Consider the following 15,000-nt stretch of genomic DNA (forward strand, 5'->3'; position numbering starts at 1 on the left):
AGCTAAGGAGTCTTTGATATTTTTGAAAGTCCTTAACAAAAAATCAAGGAAAAATTACTTAATTGAATGTGTTTTAAAAAATATTTATCATTTTTAAACATACTTTTATTTTATTACTATTTTTAACAATTACTAACAATAATTTAATTAAGTAAGATTATATACACTTTTTTATTTGGGGAAAAGAAAAAGGGCTTCATTATCTCTCTCTTTCTCTTAGGGCTTTTTCTTCATTTTTTTGACTCTCTCTCTTTCTCTTCTCTTAGGGCTTCTCTTCATTTTTCTGGCTCTCTCTCTTTCTTTTCTCTTAGGGCTTCTTCATTCTTTTCTTATTCCTTCATCTTTTAGTTTGTTTCAGACGGAATTTGTAGGTTTTAGGTGCACAATTGTAATGGAAGATCAAAAATCTCCTAGAAGAAGTCTACGAATTCGAATTATTGATTCAACCGGTGGTGGTGAAGTGAATAGCGGTCCTAATTTTAGTTTGGGAATTTCTTCAAATTAAACTCCAGAAGAAGTTGGTGGTGAGGTTAATCAAAATTTTTAAGTAATGCATGTAAAGAAAAAGGGTGGTAGAAGTAAGAAAAAACCACTGAGTTGAGTTCTAAATCTAAATCGAAAAGAAAATGAGTTGATATTGCCTCGACATCTAAGAAATTTGTTGACAGTGATGATGATTTTGAGGATTTACCTCCTCAATTTCATTCAAAGAAAGTGAGACCTACAGTTGCTCAGGAGAAGAATCCAAAAACTCGAAATCGATTATGCAAAAATACGGTTTTGCCGGAGAGTCTATATTCAGTATGTCGTTCTACCAACACATTATTTAAGTGATAGCATTTTTAATTTGTTTATGTGTATTTTCTTAGTTTGTTGTTGTTTCGAACTTGTGTGCTAGATATTAAAAAAAAATTATGTATTTGATATTTTTATTATAGTCTAAATTTGTTTGCTCAAGTTTATTATATCAGTAATTGTTGGGAGTTTTTTTAGGAATTGTTAGATCTTTTGTGTTGCAATTTATTTATTTTTAAAAATAAATAAATATAAATGAATTAAACTTTGAACTAAAATGTATTACACATACATTAAAGTTGAATTAGAAGAGAAAATGAAATCTGTAGTTAATTGAAAAAAGTTTTTTCACTGATCTGTACACCACAAAAATGAATTAAACTTTGAACTAAAATATGTATTACACACACATTAAAGTTGAATTAGAATAGAATTAGGATGTTTCACCAAAGGTCTGTCTTGTTTTATTTCCAAAGATAGTGTTGGAATCTAGCTTGACTGTATAACCATCCTTCTGATATTTCTAAAGAACATGCTCATATGATATTAAGATTCTACAAGTATACTAATTCTATTATCACGAGTATAGAGGAATGCATTCAGTTTTTGCTTTGAGGCGTAGTTGACGAATTAATTAAAATGTGGCTCTACTCGATCTGTATTCAGTTAAAACTATACATGTTTACAAGTTGCAAGCCTGTACTCCATAAAGAAGCCACATATATATATTAGTCCTGCTGATCATTGTCACTACTTTTTCTCCTGTTCTTTTTGGTGCAAATCACATGCAACACATCTAGTATTTGATTATTGCTATGAGAGAATGAATTCATTCTTCTCAAATATATCATTTTTGCTTTATTTAAGCCGAGGGTTTATCAGTTAGAATCTCTTGATCTTCAAAAGGTAGGGGTAAGACTGTGTACACATCACCCTTGTCGGATTATATTAGGTATATATTGTTGGTTTAATTTTATAAAGCTCATGAAAATAAGAAGAAATTTGGAATCAAAGCTTCGGATGTTATTGCTGAGTATATATGCGGACGCCGTTTGTTGGCAAGCACTCCATGGAACAAAGTGGATTATGTTCTCTTTCCAGTAAACATTAAAGAGGGTTATCATTGGATTTTTGTTGTGTTTGATATTGTTGAAAGGTGTTTGAAGGTGTATGATTCATTTTCGGCTAGAGGGGGGTGAATTTTCTGACTCAAAATGTTGGTGGCATGATTTCATCGGTTTTACCATACTACTTGAGTGTGGTCAAGTTCTATGATAAGCGTCCTGAATTGAAGAAATCACCTAAATACAATGAAAAAAATGAGTTTGAGCTCATTGAATCTAAGTTCATAACTGAAGGGATTCCTAGACAACAAAAAGATTCATTATAAGTTTAATTATTTATCAAATAAATACTATCTTTTGTATTGGTCTTATTAAACTCAATAGTATTTTATAATAATTTTATATGTTAAATTTTGAAGGGACTATGGAGTTTTTGTGGATGCATTTGCGAAGTTAGTGAGCAATGGCCAGGATATTGCAAATCAACAACTAAGTGCAGACAATATTCGAAAGAGGTTTGGGGCTCTACTATAGGAATATGCAGTGAAGAAGCAAAAGAGTAACCTTCAAAGTGAAGACGAAAGATCACATAAATAAATAAATGTAGTTATATTAGTTAAATGTCTATGAAAACTATGTTGTCTAAAAACAGTTTATAGTTGATGTATTAGTTAGGTTTTTAAAATTGTTTTGTGCTATCTTTTTTAAGATGATTTTTGTTCATGTAAAATACACTTTTAATATAGATTTTTGTTCATGTAAAATATATTTTCTTCTTTTTTTATAATGCAATACATAGCTACGTTAATGTTAAAGTGTTGCAGTAGTATTGTCAAACTGAAACCTGCATTATGAATTAAACTTGAATGAAAAATGAATTAAAGTTGAATTAGAATAGAATTAGACACGAATGAAAAGTGTAGCTAATGAAAAAGCCTTCAGTGATCTATAGAAACACAAAAATGAATTACATACACACTAAAGTTGAATTAGAAGAGAATTAGACACAAATGAAAAATGTAGCTATTGAAAAAGCATCCAGTAATCCATAGAATACAAAAATGAATTAGACTTGAACTAAAAATGAGTTACATGCACACTAAAGTTGAATTAGAAGAGAATTAGACACGAATGAAAATTATAGCTAATGAAAAAACCTTCAGTGATGTGTTTCAGTAATGTTATCAAACTGAAACCTGCATTATGAATTAAACTTGAATAAAAAATGAATTAAAATTAAATGAAAAATGAATTAAATTTGAATGAAAAATAAATTACATACATATTAAAGTTGAATTAGAATAAAATTAGACACGAATGAAAAGTGTAGCTATTGAAAAAGCCTCCAGTAATCCATAGAACACAAAAATGAAGTAGACTTGAACTAAAGATGAATTACATACACACTAAAGTTGAATTAGAAGAGAATTAGATACGAATGAAAATTGTAGCTAATGAAAAAGCCTTCAGTAATCTATAGACCACAAAAAATAAATTAAACTTGAACTAAAAAATGAATTCTTGTAGCAAGCTAATGACCTAAAACAAACAGAGTTTATTTTTTATTTCAAATGTCATTCTTTATTCTTAATCCAAAGGCCTAACATTCTTGCAAGTCTTCCTGTTGTGACCTTGTTGTCCATAATTACTGCATGTTATTTTTGATTTTTTGAATCCATCTTCTCTCAATTGCATGTGTCTTTTATATTTTAGCCTCACAAGAAGTCTCTTTCCAAGTGGTGGAAGTACAACCTCTTCAAGAACGTGTGTTGGTATATTCCACGTGCTTTCATTAGAAAGGAGATTCAAGTGAAACTGGTATGTCCACAATAAATTCCCTCTTGTGTAGTAATCAGAGCAATATTTTTCATAACCAGTGTGTTTTGTTGTTAAAACAACCAAAGCATGTAGACATGGCAGCTCATCCAATTGAAATCTCTCATATGTGCATGTACGTTGTTGAAGACATACCATGAATCATGTAATGCCATCAAGTACTGTATACACATATTCATGTGTCTCCCTAACCTATGAAAAATAAGAAAAAATATAAGCAAGAGAGATGTTACATGTGAATCAGAAGAAAAAATATTAGCAAAAAAAAATTTACAGATACCATATTCTTAATTTATCCAATGCAGTTTTGTTACACTGTAGAATTTTTTCATATTTTTTCTCAAGGTAAAATTCTGAAAATATTGCCTTTGACCTGTTATTGTTATTCTATTTTTGAACAAGTTGTCTCATTAATTCTAGGAGGTGCAAGACTGTAAGAACTTTGGCATGTCTTGTTCTTGAATTGACTGATTCTGTAATATTTGATGTCATCATCCAAGTCCTATTTACCTGAGCATGAACACGTGATCATTTATTGTATCCAATTTTCAACAAGTAGTCTTTAATCCTCTTGTCTATCTTCTCAATAATTGCCATATGTTGATTAAATTCCATCGTGGTGTATGTTTTTGCCATAGAGTAGAACAATTCTGTTACCTTTTGTTGACTCTTTCTGAAGTTTTTTATTATGTTTTGCAGCAAGTGTCATATACACGCGAAATGAGGTATTTCATCATAAACAGTTGAAGTTGCCTTAATAATGCTTGCATGCCTATTCGAAACGATAGACATCTCTGATCTTTGACCAAATGCCTCTCTAAATTGTTCAAAAAGACACCTCCAAGATGTATCATTTTCTGAATCAACAATGGCATAAGCAAGAGGCAGTATATTCCCTGCATCAGGTATAATGTTTAATATATTTTTATTTCATGTATAATACATTTTTAATACATTGTGCAGACTTTTAATACAAATTAGAATTTCATTTATAAAAGCATTAGTATTATATTCGAAAAGTCTCACCTGCTGCATCTAAGGTATTAGCTGTTAGCATTGTCCCTTTGTATGCTCCTTTTAGAAAAGTTTCATCAACAACTACAATTGGTCTACAATACTCCCATCTCTTTATCGATGTAAACAGAGCTACAAATGCATATAGAAAATGGTCATCCTCTAATTTGTGTAATCTTATATAAGAACCAGGGTAAGTTGCCTCTAGTATGTGAAAGTAACTTGGCAACTTTGCACATGATTGAGCTGGATCACCTCGGACTAATTCAAGAGCTTTTTTTTTAGATCTCCAAGCTTGCATATATGTGAGTCGCACACCATGTTCTTGTAACATGTCATTTTGTATATCTCTTGGTGTATAGTTGGCATCTAGATCAATACATTTGGTAACAATAATACTCCCAACAACTGTCTTTGTTGCTTGTCTTTCCGATAATGAATTATGTAGCAATAAACACATGTGTTCGCTTTCAAAATCTCTAATAGCGAACATTTGAGATTTATTCACGCTTGAAGCGCGTAAATTCCAACTGCAGTTTTCTCGGCATTTTATTGAATAGCTGTTGAAAAAAATTATTAATAGATAATCAATAGTATAAACTAACCTGAATTTGAGTCTTACCATGTTAAGCTTGATCTCAATGTCTTGAAATCTAAGTGTTTAAGAATGGAATGTCTTTTTAGTACACTGGTAAGAACATATTTATTTTTGTAAACTTGATCTTTCTCAAAAAAAGATTGATTGGGATTAATAATGATGCCTGGTTGTATTTCTTCTTGCTCATCAACTTCATCACATGATCCAAAATCAATTAACTCTAGTGCATCACCGATACCACTAAATGCATTAGAAAAGTATGAATTGTGTGTAATCCTCATATCTTCTGAAGTGTCTGAACATAGTGGAATTAAGGTGGAATCACTCTCCAAGTTGATTGATTCAGTTGTTGTGACACATAAAGGGTATTTTAACATATCTCTATGTTCCTTTTTGGTTTTAATATACACTTTTATTCCCATATCGTTATGAATTTGAATTGGAGGAGACCTTTCATCAATCTTATATCTGATTTCAACTTTACTTGTTGATGTGTCCATTGACAATTGAGCAGCAATCACAGAAACGAGGCTAGAAAATGTTGAATCGATATTTATCAACACACCATCTGCCAAGTAATTAATATACTTGTTACTAGAATTTTATCGGCCATTGAAGTAAAGTAGTACAACCAGATTAACCATGTTTTTCTCCTGCATTTTTTTTGTTGAATTAAAAAAAATTAGAGAATTAGACACGGATAATTAAACTTGAACAATAAATGTATTACACACACATTAAACTTAAATTAGAAGAGAATTAGATATGAATAAAACCAGTACTAATGAAACCAGCCTTCAGTGATCTGTAGGCTACATAAATGAATTAAACTTGAACAACAAAGGTATTACACACACATTAAACTTGAATTAAAAGAGAATTAGACACGAATGAAATATGTAGCTAACAAAACCAACCTTCAGTGATATGTAGGCCACAAAAATAAATTAAACTTGAACAACAAACGTATTACATATACATTAAACTTGAATTAGAAGAGAATTAGATATGAATGAAATTTGTATCTAAGGAAACCAACCTTCAGTGATCTTTAGGCCAAAAAAATAAATTAAACTTGAACAAAAACTGTATTACACACACATTAAACAAGTAAACAAGTAATTGTGATAAATGTAGAAACAAAAATAAACTTTCATATTGAATAACAACTGAATACAAATCGTGTATCGCTAATGAATTCGATATGCAATCTAATTCAAACCTTCAAACAATTAAACATTCAACCATTCAAACCTTTAAGTAGTCACAGATCTCTACTCAGAAATCACAATTCTTCAACTGATTCAAATCTGCATTCACCTAAATTTTTTCATTCTTCTGCAATAACATACGCATTAATCATTATATAACAAAAAACGTTTATTCATACATACAAATAAACTGTAAACATAGGAGATTAAAGTTAAATAGATGAACATACGACGAATTTGAGAAGAAGACAAGATTTGCCGACAGAAGAATCGCCAATTAACAACAGTTTGAACAAGTAATCGCTGCAATCAAAGAAATGAAAATCAGTAATAAAAATAAAAAATTATGGAGAAAATTTTGCATGAATATTATTGAATATCATACTATTCGTTGCTCATGTTTGCTTCTTCCTCTTTTTGTCTATGAAGAACAAAAAGTTTTCTTCTGATAAGTGAGATTCCACTGAATATACATCACTTAATTCTAAAATTGGAGTACAAATATTGTAGAAAGTCGTGGTTGAGAAGCTATGAAGCTAAGTATTGCCCTAATTTTGGAAAAAATTATGGGTGAGAAGATTGGAGAGAATATTGGTGTAGCAAATTTGGAGAGAAACAGGGAAAACAAATAGCGGGTGAAAGTTTTAGAAGACAGTACTTAATTTAATACAAATAATTTGTTATATATGGTTAAAATAATTATGTTACTCTATGTGGTAAATATTTTTTGAATATTGTACATTTAGGTGATTTACCCAAAAATCAATTCCCAGAAAATCGGTCCAGCTGCCCAAAAATCCCAGCGTATTCCCCAAACGCGTACACATACCCGCATATGATCATACATGTATCCCCATTCGTCTTCTTCCCCAACAAACCCTTGACAACAGTACTACATAGTCATTTCCCCTACGTTTCGTCCTTGGTTAGCGAGATTGAGCCACGTAGTGACTTTGAGAAGGCTCGTTTGAATCTATACAATCCGCCTTGGCCCTGGTTTTGTCTGAATTTATCAAAGAATTTGATATTTTGGGATGGGAATTTGGCATATTTCTTATCCGAAAGAAGGAATTCAAATATTAAATTCAGAATTTCATCCAAAAAACCCCTACTTTCTATCATTTTCCTCCTATTTCCCCAAAATATTTCCCTATTTAAGCTCGCTCGTTCACTGTTGGAAGGGGGTTCTTGGCTCAATTTTGTTTTGAGATAATAGAAATCTAACCGAGAAAGAGGCGTTTTACAGATAGAGTCTAAAGAAGGAAGTCTTAAGTCTAAATTTTGTTTTCTCCTCTGGTTCTGTTCGTTGTTCCGCGGTGCTTCTTTGTCGGAGCTTCACTAGTCGTGGTGATGGAAGGCTTTGCAGCTCGTCATCATCCCAGGCGTTGCACCGAAAAAGGTAATACCCTTTTCCCCTGTTTCACTTCGTTTTGGTATAAAACAATATATTCCAAGACTGATTTTGTTGGATAGCTAGATTAATGTTTAGATCTCAAAGTTTCTGTGTTTCTTGTGATGTTTAATACTGGAAATTTGTTTAGTTCAGCATTGTATCTCTTAAATGATTTCTTGTGTATTCTTAGTCATCTCGACTTTGTCATTGATTCAAGCATGAAACAAGTATGAGATGGCCTTTCCTTCGGTTTGTTTTCACTTTGAATTAATTTGGGATTGTATCTAGTTTAAATCATTGTGTTGTGTACTCATCTAGTTACAATTGTTGAATGTATTGGCTGTATAGTTTGATCTCTTTCACTGTTTCGTTTTGTTGTGATTTATCTCTCAGAGATATGATGAACAGGAAGATAAGAAGATGAAGAGAAGAAGATGAAGAGGCTAGCTGAAAAGGCTCAGACCACTTCGTACATATCGAAGTGTCTAGATCCTCCTCTTCAGATATTTTTCTATGTTGGGGCAAGAGTTGGGCTTATATTTGGGCTTTCAGACTTTTGGCTTTCAGTTTGAGTTGGGCTGACAGAAAATATTATATGGATAGTAGATGAAGGCCCAATAGTTATATGACCTGTACATAATGTTTATTTTATTTGTGTATTTGTAATTTCAACATTTATTTAATTTTTAGGTTGTTAGGAGGTTACAACAGAAATTGGGACACTTGTCCATTCTGTTACAAGATTAGATTCCATATAAATGTATATAAATTCTAGAGTAGATTGTAAAAGGGATACAGCAGAAAATACAAGAAAATTTCACAAATTCTTCATTATTTTATCATGGTATCAGAGCAGGTCTGATTTCAATCATTCTGCTGTCAATCATTTTTTTTTGTAATTCCATAAACTAATTTACAATGCCTAGAGATAGTTCTTCTTCTGATGAAAGGAATGAAGGATCCACTACAACTAATGTTGTGGATTCATCTCATCCTTACTACATACACCCATCAGATTATCCAGGGATGAATTTGGTGGGTGCTCTCTTTGATGGTAGAAGCTATGGAGGATGGAGAAGGGCTGTCATCATAGCCCTTTCAGCTAAGAACAAGTTAGGATTCATTGATGGATCCCTAACTGTTCCAGCTGTTGATCTTATACTCCAGAAAGCTTGGGAAAGATGCAACAATATGGTACTCTCTTGGTTGCTAAACTCTTTATCAAAAGAAATTGCTGAAAGTGTGTTGTACTCCCACAGTGCACAATTACTCTGGTCTGACTTGGAAGATTGATTTGGTCAGGCAAATGGGGCAAAATTATTTCAACTTCAAAAGGAATTAAATGCACTGACACAAGGAAACCTTAGCATTTCTACCTATTTCACAAAAATGAAAAGTCTATGGGATGAACTAGATGCAATGAATACTTTTTCACCATGTGTATGTGAGTGTAAGTGTGATGCAAAAGAGAAGACTGTGAAGGCACATCAGGATGAGAGACTCTTGCAATTTTTGATGGGTTTGAATGAGACTTTCATAGGAGTAAGGAGTAATATTTTGTTGTCTTCACCACTTCCTACTATTGGGCAGGCTTACTCTTTGGTTATTCAAGATGAAAAACAGAGAGAAATTCATGCAACCCCTAATTACCCAGGGGAATCATCCTCTTTTATGGCAGCTAACCAACAACCCAGGAGGTTTAATGATCATAAGAATCAAAAACTTGCCTATGACACTAAGAAAACCATAGTTTACTGCAACTACTGCAAGAAACCAGGACACACTATTGACAAATGTTACAAGATTCATGGTTTTCCAGCTGACTTCAAATTTACAAAGCAAAGAAAGTTTCAAAATAGTATCCAATCTAACAATGCATTCAGTTCAGCAGATGATCCACAACAATCAGGAGGGAACAGTGAGGCAAAGTCCTTGAGTCAAGACAATATTTCTCAGCTTTTACAACTTTTGGAACAAGTGAAAATGAACCAGCAAACTGCAGGTTCCACTGAAAATGCTGCAAATCTAACTTATGCTGGTATGACTAAATTTTTTAACTCTGATGCTTGCATATTCAATGTTGATAATAGATCTTGGATAATAGATAGTGGAGCAACTGAGAATATGACTTTTAACAGAAGTTTGTTCACTAATTTGAAAGCATTTTCTGAGCCTATTGTGGTAAATCTTCCAAATTCTCAAAGGGTCAAAGTAACCTATTCAGGATCTGTCTACCTTTCCTCTAAGTTTATTCTACATGATGTACTCTATATACCCTCTTTCAGGTTTAATCTGCTGTCTGCACATAAATTGTGCAAACAACTGAGAAAGTTTCTTCTCTTCACACCTAGTGCCTGTTTTCTTTTACAGGACCTTTCACTGAGGAACCCTCAGGTGTTTGGTAGAGAACAAGGAGGACTCTACATCTTAAATCCCAATCAGCCAGCAATTTCTAGTAGTTTTCCTAAGGCTATATCTAGTTGTTTGTCTAGTTCTAGTTTTAACTTACCTAAGGATCAGTCCATTTGTATTTCCAATTCAGTGTCTGTGTTTTCTGTTTTTTCTAGTATTTTTGATCCAAGTGTAAAAGAGAAATTGTGGCATTACAGGCTGGGTCACCTTCCTTTGAGTAATATGAAAAATATTGTTCCAATTTCTCCTTGTTCTAAATTTACTTCTCCTTGTATTATTTGTCCTATGGCTAGACAAACCAGGCAGCCTTTTCCTTTAAGCACTATCACATCCAAATCTGCTTTTGACTTGATACACATAGACACTTGGGGACCATACAAAACTCCTACTCATAATGGTTTTAAATATTTTATCACTATTGTAGATGACTTTACAAGAGCTACTTGGACTCATTTGTTAAGCACAAAGTCAAATGCATTTTCAATATTGCAATCCTTCTTAAGCATGGTGGAAAGGCAGTTCCATTCTCATGTAAAGATAATAAGATCAGACAATGCTTTTGAATTAGGAAGTGGTAAAATCCAATCAGATTTTCTATCCTCTAAAGGCATTATACACCAAACCACATGTGTTTCTTCCCCATAACAAAATGGAGTAGTGGAGAGGAAACACAAGCATCTTCTTAAAACCTCCAGGGTTTTGCTATTTCAATCTCACTTACCTATCACCTACTGGGGAGAATGTGTTTTAATAGCCACTTATCTTATAAACAGATTTCCATCTAAAGTTTTACACTATAAAACACCTTATGAACTTTTGTTTAACACAAAGTCTTTGTATTCTCATTTAAAGTGTTTTGGTTATTTGTGTTTTATGTCTACTCTACCAAATCAAAGATCCAAATTTGATCCAAGGGCTCTGCCATGTGTATTTATAGGATACCCTTTCAATAAAAAAGGCTACAAGGTTCTGAATCTTAAGACTATGCAAATCTCAGTGTCTAGAAATGTTGTTTTTCATGAGGAATTTTATCCTTTCTCCTCTCCTACTCCCCATCATCCTCCAAATCTATTTTTTCATGAGAATCCAGAAACCATTTCATCTGATAATTTTGTGTCTCCAGGTCCTGATACTACTTCTGATGATTGCAATGTCACTACAGATCTTATATCCCCTCTTACTAATCCTATCACTAGTCCTACCTCTTCTGCTATCTCTCACTCCCCTCTTCCTATTTCTCCTGAACCCCTAGTTGAAACCATAGTTAGACAGTCCTCTAGGATTCCAAAAACTCCTTCCTATCTCAAGGATTATATCTGTAATGCTATCACACACACAGACATGACTTCCAGTAATTTTTTTTGTCCAGTTAATGTTGCATGTTTTTCTTTTAGTCACTTATCTTCTATTAATCAAGACATGCTTAAATCTATATCTACTATCCAAGAACCTATTAGCTATGCACAGGCTTCTTATCATCTTGGTTGGCAAGAAGCTATGAACAAGGAAATTGAAGCTTTACAGTTAAATCATACCTGGGATGTCGTTGTTCTGCCTACCGGAAAGAAAGCCTTACCTTGTAAATGGGTTTACAAGGTCAAACAGCATTCAGATGGGAGTATTGAAAGACTTAAAGCTAGATTGGTGATTAGAGGAGATATTCAACGAGAAGGTATGGATTATAATGAGACCTTTTCACCTGTGGTTAAAATGACGACCATAAGGTGTATTTTGGCTTTGGCAATTAAGAAAGGATGTGGTCTTTTTCAACTAGATGTCAACAATGCCTTTTTACATGGGGATTTGGATGAGGAAGTCTACATGAAGTTTCCACCAGGTATCTCACCTCCTTCTTCTAACCATGTCTGTTTGCTGCAAAAGTCCATTTATGGACTTAAATAGGCTTCCAGACAGTGGTATTCAAAGCTGACCTCTGCTCTCAGTTTCAAAGGATTCAAACACTCCTTAAATGACTATTCTCTGTTTGTAAAGAAGGAAGGTGATTTCATTTCTATTGTTGCGGTTTATGTGGATGACATTATCATGACTGGGAACAATCCAGCCGAATTACATTCCCTTAAGATATTTCTGGATATGGAGTTTCGCATCAAAGATTTGGGAAATTTGCATTTTTTTCTTGGTATGGAAGTTGTTCGAGAATCTCATGGTCTTGTTCTATCTCAAAGGAAGTTTACTTTTGATCTACTCCATGAGTTTGATTCATTAAATCTTCAACCTGTTTCTGCTCCTTTGGACTCTACCATCAAGTTACAAGCTCAAACAGGCACACCTATCACAGATCCCACTCTCTATAGGCATTTATTGGGTAAGTTGAATTACCTTACTCACACCAGGCCTGATTTGTCTTTCACTGTGCAGCATTTGAGCCAATTTATGCAAGATCCTCGTGAACCACATCTTACTGCTGCCTTTCGAGTGTTACACTATCTTTTGAAGGACCCAAGACTTGGTTTGTACATGACTTCTTCCTCCTGCTACAAACTCCTCACTTTTTGTGACTCTGATTGGGGGACCTGTCCAGATTCACGCCGATCTGTTAGTGGTTTTTATATTTTGCTTGGTTCTTCACCTATTTCATGGAAATCTAAAAAGCAAGCTTCTATTTCTCTTAGCTCAGCTGAAGCTGAGTATCGTTCCATGCGACGAGTTGTAGCTGAGCTTACCTGGTTAGTCCGCCTATTTGACGATCTGTCTGTTCCGCTTTCCTTGCCTATTCCTTTACATTCCGATAGCCTCGCTGCCATCCACATAGCAAAGAACCCAGTTTTTCATGAACGGACGAAGCTTGTTGAACTTGACTGTCACTTCGTCCGTCAACAGTACCTTGCTGGTCTGATTTCCCTCTCTTTTTTTCAAATCGAACTCACAGCTTGCCGATCTGTTTACCAAGTCGCTCACTAGCCCGCTTCATCATCGATTATTAGACAAGTTGGGTGTTTCATCCTCCTCTCCAACTTGAGGGGGGTGTTGTGATTTATCTCTCTCAGAGATATGATGAACAGGAAGATAAGAAGATGAAGATAAGAAGATGAAGAGGCTAGCTGAAGAGGCTCAGACCACTTCGTACATATCGAAGTGTCTAGATCCTCCTCTTCAGATATTTTTCTATGTTGGGGCAAGAGTTGGGCTTATATTTGGGCTTTCAGACTTTTGGCTTTCAGTTTGAGTTGGGCTGACAGGAAATATTATATGGATAGTAGATGAAGGCCCAATAGTTATATGACCTGTACATAATATTTATTTTATTTGTGTATTTGTAATTTCAGCATTTATTTAATTTTTAGGTTGTTAGGAGGTTACAACAGAAATTGGGACACTTGTCCATTCTGTTACAAGATTAGATTCCATACAAATGTATATAAATTCTAGAGTAGATTGTAAAAGGGATACAACAGAAAATATAAGAAAATTTCACAAATTCTTCATTATTTTATCATGGTATCAGAGCATGTCTGATTTCAATCATTCTGCTGTCAATCATTTTTTTTTGTAATTCCATAAACTAATTTACAATGCCTAGAGATAGTTCTTCTTCTGATGAAACAGTCCTCTTAAGAACTACCTAATAGAGTTAATTTTGGTCTCAAGTTTGATATTATATCTTGCAATATTCAATTAGTTGCTGTCTAGAAAAGGATTTATCAGCACAATAATAGTATTTCTTCATGATTTTAGTAGAATTGCATCTCTCCGTGCATTTGCTGATGATTTGAACTTGTCCCATTTTTCTTTTATCAAATATAGTCATAGTGATGTTTTCAAATTCTTATCATTTAGTATTATTAGAATTAATTTTAATTTTCTAGGACTTGTGCCTCCTTTTGAATGCTGGTTCTTTACTTTAAAACCCATGTTTGATGACACTTTATTTATATGTAAGCTTCCCCCTGTGTTTGGTTATATAACAAATTGCAATGTGTGTGAAAGGACCCATTTGGATAGATACTTAGTGAGTTGTCCTTTCTGTTAGAAGTATGTTTAAGTTTCATGGTCAAATTGTAGATATCTTGTACCTATTGGAGTTGCAGTAGCCAAATCTGTTAAGTCTAGTATATAATGCCTAAATGATGCCAATCTTCCTTTGGAAATTTAATGTCTATTTAATAGAGTTGGTCAGCGAGATGGGTAGTTGTTGCATCAAACAATTTGTTTAGTATTTTGCAAAGTTTTTATCATGATTGATTATTAATTCTTATCATTTTATTTGCATAAATTGGCCCATATCAAGTCCACTAGGCTCTTTGCCTCTTCTTTGCATTTCGAGTTGGGCCACGGAGGTCCAAACTTTACCTTTTGAGTCAGCCTTGGCAAGCAATCAGTTTTGGAAAATGAAGTACAGGTTTTGAAAGTCGACATTATAGTGAATGGAGCTGAAATACAGATTTCGAAGGAAAAAAATAGGTTGTATACAGTCTATATAGAAAGGAATACAGGTGGAAAAATGACTGTATATATTGATATATAGTGTATATACAGCAAAATTGGGCTAAAAGTCCAAAATGCAGGTAGCCCAACATCTTAGTTCAGACATACAAAACTAAGTGTTGGGCTAGATTTTCATTTTGTTTAGAATTTTGGGCCAAAACCCAAAGCTTTTAAGCTATTATTCTTTTATTTTATTCGGGTTATAATAATTTAATTATTTATGTTGATTTA

At 33.4% G+C, this 15,000-nt stretch overlaps 1 long non-coding RNA gene across 1 annotated transcript; it reads left to right on the forward strand.

The window, feature by feature from the left end:
* The first annotated feature begins 7,294 nt into the window (after positions 1–7,294).
* LOC129887549 (uncharacterized) lies at positions 7,295–15,000 on the forward strand. The gene is made up of 2 exons (XR_008766430.1): positions 7,295–7,917; positions 14,573–15,000. It is a non-coding gene; the product is annotated as an uncharacterized LOC129887549 (long non-coding RNA).

This window comes from Solanum dulcamara, chromosome 1, assembly GCF_947179165.1.
Source record: "Solanum dulcamara chromosome 1, daSolDulc1.2, whole genome shotgun sequence".
Lineage (NCBI taxonomy): Eukaryota > Viridiplantae > Streptophyta > Magnoliopsida > Solanales > Solanaceae > Solanum > Solanum dulcamara.